At 36.5% G+C, this 11,728-nt stretch overlaps 1 non-coding gene across 1 annotated transcript; it reads right to left on the bottom strand.

The window, feature by feature from the left end:
- Positions 1-9,101: 9,101 nt before the first annotated feature.
- LOC130027278 (U6 spliceosomal RNA) lies at positions 9,102-9,208 on the bottom strand. The gene has a single exon (XR_008793022.1). It is a non-coding gene; the product is annotated as a U6 spliceosomal RNA (small nuclear RNA).
- Positions 9,209-11,728: the final 2,520 nt, after the last annotated feature.

The following is an 11,728-nucleotide window of genomic DNA, read 5'->3' as shown; positions in this document are numbered from 1 at the left end:
ATATAGACTAGGAAGCTTTTTCCAAGGATATCCTTTGAGTTGAAGCCTAAATATACAGTCAAAAGGACAATATATTACTGGAACATGCAACAAAGTACAGGAATGTACCAGAGTTCTTTACTCCCAAGGCAGATGTTCTAAGACACAGGTTCACAGCACTTTTACCAACCAGTGTCTTTCCAGAGACAGCCAACAATTTTCTTACTGCCAAATGATGATTTTATAAATGATTCCTGAGCTGTAGAAAAAACTTGAACTACACACTGCTTTCCCTCTCATATTTACTTCTTAGCATAAATTGTTCTTTCATAGAAAATTAACACGAAGTGAACACACCAGACACCATCCTAGAAGATTCAGGCTGTCCTCTTCTGCTACAAAACAAAAACACAAGGATGTTTCTTCCCATTCACTAAAGTCATCCTTTATTTCGCCATTAGGGAGACTGCATAAAAGAACTTGATACACCACTCACCTGCCTCCCTGTTTCTTATTCCAGTCTCCTTTCCAGGAAGACAGGGAGAGCTGGAAACACCATGCAACTATCTGGCAGAAATGCTTGCAGGCTGGGACATGGAGACCACTACTGTGGTATGCGCTTTAGCATGTGTGTGTGATTGGAGGGTAGAGAGGTGGGATCATATGAAAGCATGCAAACATGTATGATCATTAATGTTTCTCTGAAACAGTGTGTAAAGCAGATGATTGGCTGTTACTTGAATCAAGGTGTTACAATAATTCCCTAACATTAATTCTGCCGCATTTTACTTTAGCATCAATTTTTTATCTATTCCAATGTTTTAATACTTGGTGTCCTGGAATATAGTTTACCATGATTTCTGATTTTCTTTCTCCTTAGTTGGCTGGAATATAGCTTCATACTTTTCATACGTACATATAAAATATGTTCCTTTGGGGGAAAAAACACAAAATAAAAACTAACACTGACAAGTTCTAATAATAAAAAGTACTTCTACTTTTTCTTCCGTATAATCTTAACAACCTATAAGGTTAAGAGAGGCAAGGTGACTTTATTAGTCTGGATTTTTTTTTCATTGAAAATAATAGAAACTGAAAAGAATATGGCTGAAACCCATAATGTAATATATTACATTGACAAGGAAGGTTTCTAGGATCCTTGGGTATCGAAGAGATTTGAGTAGAAGTCATGGATAATCTTCTCCATTGCCTTTCTGGAGGATGTGATGGATCCCTCTCAAATAAAAAAATATTAACTGAAGGATAATCCCCTTACCCATAAGTACTAAAGAAATATGGCTAATATTTTAAAACAGTAGAAGTCATGGATAATCTTCTCCATTACCTTTCTGGAGGATGTGATGGATCCCTCTCAAATAAAAAAATATTAACTGAAGGATAATCCCCTTACCCATAAGTACTAAAGAAATATGGCTAATATTTTAAAACAGTAGAAAATACTAGCAACATTTATGTTAAATATTACTCATTAAATATAAATGCCATATGTAGTTAAAAACAAATTATCCCACTCTTCTATCTCCGTTGTACATAGACTATGGTTTTTCTCCTACCAACACCATCTTGGTTCTGAAAATCACTGCAAACATTAAGCAGCATACTTTATTTTTTTAATTTTATTATTTTTTTTATTAGTGAGACACCATGAGGTACAGTTGTAGACTTACAAATTTTTGTGCTTGGGTTTCAATTATACAATGATCAAATGCCCATCCCTCCACCAGTGCCCATTTCCCACCACCACGGATCCCAGTATCCCTCCCACTCCCCATCCACCCCCCCCCCCCCCGCCCTGCCTCTGTGGCAGGGCATTCCCTTTTGTCCTCTCTCTCCTATTGGGTGTTGTGGTTTGCAAAAGAGGCAATGGGTAGCAATCATGTTTGTTCTATGGTCTACTTTCAGCATGCTTCTCCCATCCTGGGAGGATCCTCCCAACACCCTTTATTTGGTGCTCCCTTTTCTATCTGAGCTCCCTTTTCCCCTAGAATGCGTGGCTGGCCTCCAAGCCATCGAGCAAAATTCCTGGTACTAATCTCGGCCATTCTTGGGTGTTAGTCTCCTATTTTGTTACTTTATGTTACCCAGATGAATACAATCTTTCTATGTCTATCCCTCTCTTTCTGAGTCATTTTGCTTAACATGATACTTTCTATGTAGTACCACTTGTATATAAATTTCATGACTTCCTCTTTTCTAACAGCTACATAGTACTCCATTGTGTAAAGCAGCATACTTTAAATGTTGGCTTCTGGGATAAGTCTAAAGGCTTGGAGGCAGAAGACTAGGACAAAAAGAATTAACCTCTTAATAGATCCTAGTAGGGCACCCCAGTTCAAAATTCTTTAGCATGGAAATTAGGTCATACCCATCAATATTCAGGAGCTGCTACTGACTGTGTGGACAAGGATTATTGCTGGGGTGTCAGGAATGAAACTGTGGTTGGCCATATGTACAGCAAGCCCCTTTACCCTTTGTAGTGTCTCTGGCTCCTCAGAATTGTTTTATAACATTTCTATATTATTTTTCTGCAGATAATATTATGATGCAACAAGAAAAAAGGGCCTCCAGATCAAATAGATTTTGGTAAACCCTAGCATTATAGTTTTATTTTTAGAATGCACACTACACATTAGCCCACCAGAAACTGAGTTCTTCATATAGCAATGGACTTGACTCTTTTTTTAATGCAATGCTAGTCAAACTTCTCTGTTCTTAAAATACCTTTCTATATCTCTAGGATAAAATAACACATGCTCAAAAATATGCTGCTCTGAGGAAATATCAAAGGCTATGGACATCTGTCACTCCAAATTGACAATTAAATTTCAGGATAGAATAAATCCCTCTCATAAATAAAAGTTCTGCAGAAAGCATTGTTCCTCTATGGTAGAATGTATGTGGTCCACCCAGGTCCAATCCTAAGAATCTCTTATGGTCCCTTCAACACTTCCAGGAGTAATTCCTGAGTGCAGAGTCAGAAATAATCTGAGCATTGCATAGTGTGCCTCCCTCTAAAAACGTAGTAAGTACAAACTCAATAGTAATGCCTAAATGTTGAAAAAAAGGAGAGAACAAGAAGAGAAAGGCAAAGAGAATAATGACAAAATGGAAGAAGAGGAGGAAGAGAAGGAATGAAAGCAAACTATTTGAAACATTGAAAGCAAAGGTATGGCCCTCTGGAAAGAAAGAAAGGAAATGAGAGATGAGAGAAAACTAGATTTTTCATTTAACTATTTAATTTGCATTTCATATAAAACATTAAAAATATTAAAAGTATGAACAAAGGTAAAAATCAAATATTTTAAATCAAATAAACTAAAAAAAAGATTAAAAATATTAGAAATTATATTAAACTTGGTCAAGCCATCTAAGACCAATAAATGAAAATATAATGTAGAAGGTTCAAATTGCCAAGACTTATCAACATTATTATGAAATTTATGTTTAAATAAGCCGTATGAATAAATTAATTAATGCCAGCTAAGGGAGCAGGATTGAGGTGGGGTGGGAAACTAGGGACATTGGTGGAGGTAAGGGTACACTTGTGGTGGGACTAGTGTTGGAATACTGAATACCTGAAACAACTTGGTAAATCACAGTGTTTAAAGTTAAAAAAAGCCATTCAACAGTTTTTCTCACTAGTGGTCTTGAAAAAATGAACTGATCACCAAAGTCTGTGACCCTTCAAGTGTTTGGGCTTGGCAAGGCAAGTATCATTCTCAATGGGGAAAACCTAAAAGCCTTCCCTCTAAAATCAGACACAAGACAAGGTTGTCCACATTTGCCACTCCTCTTCAATATAGTACTGGAAGTCCTGGCCATTGCAGTTAGGCAAGAGAAAGATATCAAGGGAATACAGATAGGAAAGGAAGAGATCAAATTATCACTGTTTGCAGATGATATGATACTATACTTAGAAAACCCTAAAGATTCTACAGAAAAGCTCCTAGAAACAATAGGTCGGTTTAGTAAACTGGCAGGCTACAAAATCAATACCCATAAGTCCATGGCTTTCTTATATACAAATAACAAAAGAGAAGAAAGAGACATTTAAAAAACAATCCTGTTCACAATAGTACCTCAGAAAATCAAGTACCTCGGAATCAGCTTAACCAAAGAAGTGAAGGTTCTATGCAAGGAAAATCACAAAACACTACTTCAAGAAATAAAAGAGGACACTAGGAAATGGAGACACATTCCCTGCTCATGGATAGGGAGGATTAACATTAACAAAATGGCAATATTGTCCAAAACACTATACAAATTCAATGCGGTCCCTATCAGGATACCCATGATGTTTTTCAAAGAAATAGACAAAACACTCCTGAAATTTATATGTAACAATAAACCCCCATGAATAGCTAAAAAAATCCTTGGGAAAAAGAAGAGGGGTGGCATCACCCTTCCCAACTTCAAACTGTATTACAAAGCAGGAGTAACTAAGACAGCATGGTACTGGGCTAGAAACAGACCTGCAGACCAAAGGAACAGAGTCAAAACTTCTGTCACAGACCCCCAAATATTTGACCACTAACTCTTTGGAGCAAAAAAATGTAAAGTGGATCAAGGAAAGCCTCTTCAACAAGTGATGCTGGGAAAACTGGATAGCTGCCTGCAAAAAAGATTAATTCTGACCTCTGTCTAATGCCAGGCACATAAGTCAGATCAAAGTGTATTGAAGACCTCAATATCAGACATGAATCCATAAGGTACATAGAGAAAATTGTAGGCAGAAATCTCCACGACATTGAAGCTAGAAACATCTTTAAGGATGAAACAACACTGATCATGCAAATGGAAGCAAACATAAACAAATGGGACTACATTAAACTAAGAATCTTCTGCACTTCAAAAGAAAACAGTGACCAAGATACAGAAAGAGCCTACAGAATGGGAAAAAATATTTACCCAATACTCATCTGATAAGGGATTAATATCCAGGACACACAAGACACTAGTAGAATTGTACAAGAATAAAACCTCCAACCCCGTCAAAAATGGGGAGAATGAACAGAAGTTTCCTCAAAAAAGAAATACAAATGGTCAAAAGGCACAAGAAAAACTTCTCCACATTGCTAGCTATCAGGGAGATGCAAATCAAAACAACAATGAGATATCATCTCACACCACAGAGACTGGCCCACATCCAAAAGAACAAAAGCAACCAGTGCTGGATTGGATGTGGGGGAAAAGGGTCACTCTTTCACTTTTGGTGGGAATGCCCACTAGTCCATTCTTTCTGGAAAACAATATGGTTAGTCCTTCAAAAACTAGAAATTGAGCTTCCATATGACCCTGCAATACCACTTCTGGGAATATATCCCAAGGATGTAGACATAGATGGACTGCACTCATTTGTGGAGTATAAAACAACATAACATGAGGCTGACACCTAAGGACAGATAGATTGCTCCATAGTTGAAAGCCTGCCTCATGAGCGAAGGGGAGAAGGCAGATGGAATAGAAAAGGGATCACTAAGAAAAAGATGGCTGGAGGAATCAGTCAGATGGGAGATGTATTCAGAAAGTAGGTAAAGGACCAAATATGACAACCTCTCATGGTCCGTATTGCAAACCATAATGCCCAAAAGTAGAAAGTGATTATGGTAAATCATACCTGCCATGGAGGCAGAGGGAGGGTGGGAAAAGGGGGTTATACCGGGCATATTGGTGAGGGGGAATGTGCACTGGTGGAGGGATGGGTGTTTGATCATTGTGCGATTGTAACCCAAACATGAAAGCTTCTAACTATCTCACCGTGATTCAATAAAATTAATTTTTTTTTAAAAAAAAGTGTTTGGGCTTCGATTTTCTCTCTTAAAAAATGTAGTCATCCATCTTTGCCCTCAACTCACAGGTCAGTTTTTGGAAAATACCTATAATACAAGGAAGGGTCTAGTGTTCAACAAAATGGATTTTTATTGTTGTTTTAATCCTACTGGAAAAGTAGCTTTGCACATCTACCTTAGCTTTATTCAGCACATGGGAAGAAAGAAAGGGCTATTCTACACTCAAGCTCTTTTCATTACAAAATCCATCATTTATTTTAAAATTATCATGAATAGTATTTGATAGTTGAGAGTTATGGTTGCATTTACAATTAAGTATAATCCAGATTCACAGCTAATACAAGTAATGAATTCTCTGAGATGGCCAGGTAAATCTCAGAAGCATAAGTGGAAAAGACTTGGAAAAACTACTGGGAATTGTTTTACACCTTTCCAACCACCACTGCCTTAACTTACCAGTAATTCAGAAAATGCCAGATTTTTGTCAAGAACATTCCAGTTGGGGCTGCAGTGATAGCACAGCAGGTGGGGAATTTGCCTTGCATGCAGCTAACCTGGGTTCAATCCCCACCAGCATTCCATATGGTCCCCCGAGCACCTCCAGATGTGATTTCTGAGTGCATGAGCCAGGAGTAACCGCTGAGCATTGCCAGGTATGACCCAAAAAAGCTAAAAAAAAAAATCCAGTTATCCATAAAACCTTTTTCAGACCACCAAACCAAGATGTGGCTTTTTTTAAATGTAATTTGCTCACTTCTTGAACTCTTCCGCTGTGTGCTAATCTAATCCTAACATTCTTCAGAATTCACTCCTTACCTGCACTTCCTCCATCAAGCTTGCCTCCTCCTCAGGGAGTCCAGATATTATGAATATGAGTTCCAGAGCTAATATTCATTAATTACAAGACACAAAGCAAGTTATTTAACCTCATTATACTTGAATTTCTTTATCTCCTATAGGGATAATTAGAGTCCAAAGGGTTAACTTGAATAGCAAATAAGCAATTCATGAAGAAAACCCAGTGTGAATTCTAGTACTTACCAGAGACAATAGGTGTTAGATAATAATAGTAACAATAAATTTTAAATTCTGTTTTATTAAAATATATTTCTATTTTTAGAAAATGAAACTAAACTCATTCAGTTACCTTTTGAGTCATAACTAGATGTAATATTACTGACAGCCAATTCAAGACTGGGTTTTTCATAACACTAATTTGCTACTGTCTATGTGCTATAACATGATTTTATATGTTTTATGAATTACTAGTCTCTAGTTAATTCTCAGTAAACATACGTTAAAAGCAAAAATCTATCAATAAGTGGGTTTCCATGTCTTAGCAGCCAAATTTAATGCTTGGCAGTCAAATAAATCTATTGAGGAAGCTTTTTCTTCTTTATCAAAGGGGATTATTTCCAAGCTTTTATGTGTAATATGTTGGTAAACTATTAATGGCTATATTTTCAGTTCTTCTTAGACTTAATGCTTTTTTTCCTAATGGATATTCACTCAGTTCTTCCTACACTACAAACTACACCATTATCTTATCATCTTCCAACCTTATTTTAAAAACAGAGAAAGTGATTTGTTTAAAATTACATGGCAGCAGTTCATATGTCATACTGGATGAAATATCTTGCCAGAAACATCCTCACAGTTTTCCTACAATAATTAACAATTAAAATAAAAAGTTTTGAAAAATTAACCCAAGCAGAAAAAATAGAGTCTAGGTTATATGAGTGTGTTTATATTAATGTATTTATTTCTTAAATTAACTATCTGTTGATTGATAACACACTTGAGGAAAATTTAGCTTTAGAAAAGGAAACTTTAGAATTCAGCTTTAGAAAAGGAAACACACACTGTATCTGAGATACAATGCCTCGCCTAGAAGTTGAATCTCTAGATTTCTGTCTTCCCTGAATTATGGTTAGACAATTCTATACATTCCTCTTTTCTGATAATTTTAGGAGAAACTCCCCATCATGACATCTTATATATACTATAAAACAGTTATATAAATCAATGTTACATAGCGTATCTGAGGTAGAACATAAAAGCATCCCAGGAAAATAAGAATGTAAATCTACTAGATTATGAAAAGATAACCATCCCTGTTGGGAATGCTTGAGTCCCAAAGGCTCAGATGAAGGAACTGGGTCTAGAAATGTGTTTGCTTCTCATCATTCCTATGAGAATAGAAGGAAGTAATGGGGAATGAAGAGTTACCACGTGATAAAAGTAATCCCATGAAGAGAATAGTTGAAGCTGGCAAAATACATGATGAACATGTTTGAGGCCTTGAATTTAATCCCCAGCACTCCTGGGATGTTCCACAGCACAGAAATAATCTTCAGAAACATCAGAGTTGCGGAGAATCCCATGTAATATTTGTTACTAAAATTAATAATACAAAACTGGACATTTCTTCCCCTTTAGTTGAAATACAATGTAGAGAATATAGGATCATCAACAATGTTCTGTCTTTAAAGGAACTTGGTGGACTAACAAAATGTATGTGGGCATCATAAGCAGAGTTGAGGCAGGGGTGGGGAAGAGGGGATACACTTAGCTATACACCCACATTTAACTGAACTCTTAAACTTCAGACAGAGCTTAGTGTTCTCCTATGGATGAAGATCTGCATCCCCCATTATTCCCTCCTCTTTCCTTCAATTTCAATTTGGTTCTCATGTATGAAGTACTGGTTTAAGAAGGACTTTTGACTGAATACAGCATTCCATTGATTCAAAAAGACTTATTATTCCCAAAGTATTCTTTCTATTGGACAATTCCTGACTTTCTGCTATCTGATACTTCAACAAGGCATGGACTCTCATTGGTGGTCATTCTAACCCACTTCATGGATAAGAAAACTTTTTCTTTTGTAAAGTTAAGCTAAATAACTTATTTTATGCCAATAATTTTTTACAGCATAGTTTGAAGTGAATCAAGCTTATAAATACCATTTTATTATAAGATTATAGTGGTTACCATTCCTTTATAAAGATAGGGAAGAGTATTCCCAAAACAAAAGTTTTACTTACTAAAGAATAACAATGCCATATTTTATAGATTTACCAGTACAAGATCTTATACGAAATTCTTTTATCTGAGTTTACAACCCTATCAGTAGTATTTTCATTTTTCTTTTCAAGTGCCACCAACCTTTTTTTTTTCTACCTTCCAACTATATTTAATTTTAACTCTCTAATTCCACCTCAGTGGTCACAGATACTGAATATATTTCTTTTTTAAAAAAATTTTTATTAGTGAAACACCATGAGGTACAGTTGTAGACCCACAAATTTTAAAAATATGGAACGCTTCACGAATTTACGTGTCATCCTTGCGCAAGGACCATGCTAATCTTCTCTGCATCATTCCAATTTTAGTATATGTGCTACCCAAGTGAGCATCAACCCTTTTTATCTATTTTATTCTGTTATACTGTCTTTAAGAATATAATTTTGCAATTACTAATTGTTTCCACTCAAAGAGACATGTTGATATTCTCTTTGTTTGCTTGCTTGGGTTTTTACCCTGAGCTGAGAAGGTTTCCCAGCACCATTTGTTGAAGAGGTTTTTCTTGCTCCTATTCATACTCTTAGGTCCTTTGTCAATGATTAGTTGACCATTTATCTGAGGATCTATCCCTGTGTTATTAATTGGTCTGAAAATCTCTCATTATTCCAGTGCTTTGGGAAATAAAAGCCTCTACTTTCTTTTATCATAGGATTGCTTTGGCTATCGGGGAGGTTTCATTGCTCCATTTCAACTGCATTTGGCTCACATATTTAAAAAAAAGTCATGGGCATTTTTATAAGAATTGCACTAAATCTTGACAATGCTTAAGATAGGATGTCAGTTTGACAATATTAATCTCTCCAATTCATTAGCAGTGTCTCCTTTTCCATTTCCTATGTCTCCTTTATTTCTTTATGCAGTGATTTATAATTTTCTTCATATAACCCTTTCACTTCTTTTGTAAAGCTGATTCCAAGGTACTTGATTTTTTCTTGAAGTACACCTGTGAATGGATTTTTTAAATTTGTCACTCATTATTTTGTTTTTTGCATATGAGTATCAAGTTGATGCCGGCTTTCTCCACAAAGGAAAAAAAAAGAATGTCATGTATTTCTGTATGTTGATATTGTAGCCTGTTACATTACTGTGCAAATTTATTGTTTCTAGAATTTTTTTGGTAAAGTGTTTTGAATTTTCTAAACAGTGTATCATGTCATCTGCAAATAGAGATAGTTTTACTTATTTTTCAATCCAGATGCCCCTTAACATTCCTTTCTTGCCTATTTTGCTGTGGCAAGGACTTTAAATACTCTATTAGAAAATAGTGGCATTTTTCAATTCTATATTGAAAAACTGTGGCTTACTCCTGATTTTAGGAGGAAAGGTTTCCGTTTTTCACTTTTGAGTACTACATTAGCTGTGGGTTTGTGATAAGTGGATTTAACTATGTTGAGGAAAGTTCTTTCTTTTCAATTTTATTAAGTTTTTATTATCATAAATTGGTATTTGATATGGTCGCATTCCTTCTTTACATCCATTAATATCCTTATATGGGATATTTTTGTAATGATATGGTGCATTACATTAATTGACTTCACATGTTAAATCATCCTGGCATACCTGGGATAAGTTCCACTTGACCTGCAGCTTCAGGCATGGCCATCATAATACTAAAAGGGATGAATTTTGACATCTAGTCCTCATTCCTGGTAATTGAAAGTTTCAGTAGAAGTCTAGCAGGCTGGGGGTTGAGCAGGAATTGGGGGTACTGGTGGAACAAAGTGGACACTGGTGTAGTGACTGGTGTTCGAACATTGTACTCCTGGAATCTAATCATGAATAATTTTGTAACTTTGTAACTCAAGGCAATTTCATTTAAAAAAAAAAGTCTTTCCATATCTGATATATACCCTCTAAAATTTTAATAGCTTCATTGTTTCTAACAAACCAGATACTTTAACAGCTTTTGTTAATTTGTTCTTGTTTTACAAGATTGTAGGTATAGTAGAATGGGATGAACCTGACTGGTGAGCAATGATCACTGGTTTTCTACTTTCATCACCTTTCAATTCTTTAATTATTTTTAATTTTCATTTTCTGGTCAGTCACTAAAAGTGTCCTCTTATAGATAGTATTAGCAATAGGTTTTGTATGATTAGGGGCCTTGATGAAAAAAAACATGAGATTAAATCAAGCACACATGAGTATATATCAAGGAAAAGTGATGATAATGTGACACAGTAAATATGAGATAAATGTGGCTGTTCCAATATAAAGTATTATGGTATCACTATCACTATCACTATTACCCCACTGTTCATCGATTTGCTCGAGCGGGCACCAGTAACGTCTCCATTCATCCCTGTCACGTGCTAGGGTAGCCTGATGGCATATCAGGGCTCTTTTAGGGTCAGGGGAATGAGGACCATCATTGTTACTATTTTTGGCATATCAAGTATGCCATGGGTAGCTTGCCACGCTCTGCCATGCGGGCAGAATACTCTTGGTAGCTTGCCGGGCTCTCCCAGAGGGATGGGGGCTTTGGGGGCAGTCTCTAATCACCTTTATAGGTGTTCCAACTCAGGCATATGTGTGGGCAAGATACTCTCAGTAGCCTGTTGGGTTCTCTGAGAGCGAGAACTAGACAATAAGAGGTCTCACAGCCACTTCCGGGAGCTTGGTTTTATAGTCTCTAGATCTTGGCCATTGATGGGGTTACATGGCAGTTGGTGAGTGTAACTGTCTAGCTACTGGAAGATGGGGGATCTGGGTGGACGAGGCCCAGTCCCAAACCGAGCAAGCTTGGAGATCTCAGCCCCAGGTTTCGCACATCTGGGTTCCTCTGCTGGTTCCTTCATGCATGAGGCTCATCCTAGCATGTGGAAAGTTGTCTCAGCATGGCAGTGGCTGGG

This window comes from Sorex fumeus, unplaced genomic scaffold (genome assembly GCF_029834395.1).
Source record: "Sorex fumeus unplaced genomic scaffold, SorFum_2.1 ptg000036l, whole genome shotgun sequence".
NCBI classification, from domain to species: Eukaryota; Metazoa; Chordata; class Mammalia; order Eulipotyphla; family Soricidae; genus Sorex; species Sorex fumeus.
This window is presented reverse-complemented; position numbering and strand designations above follow the sequence as displayed.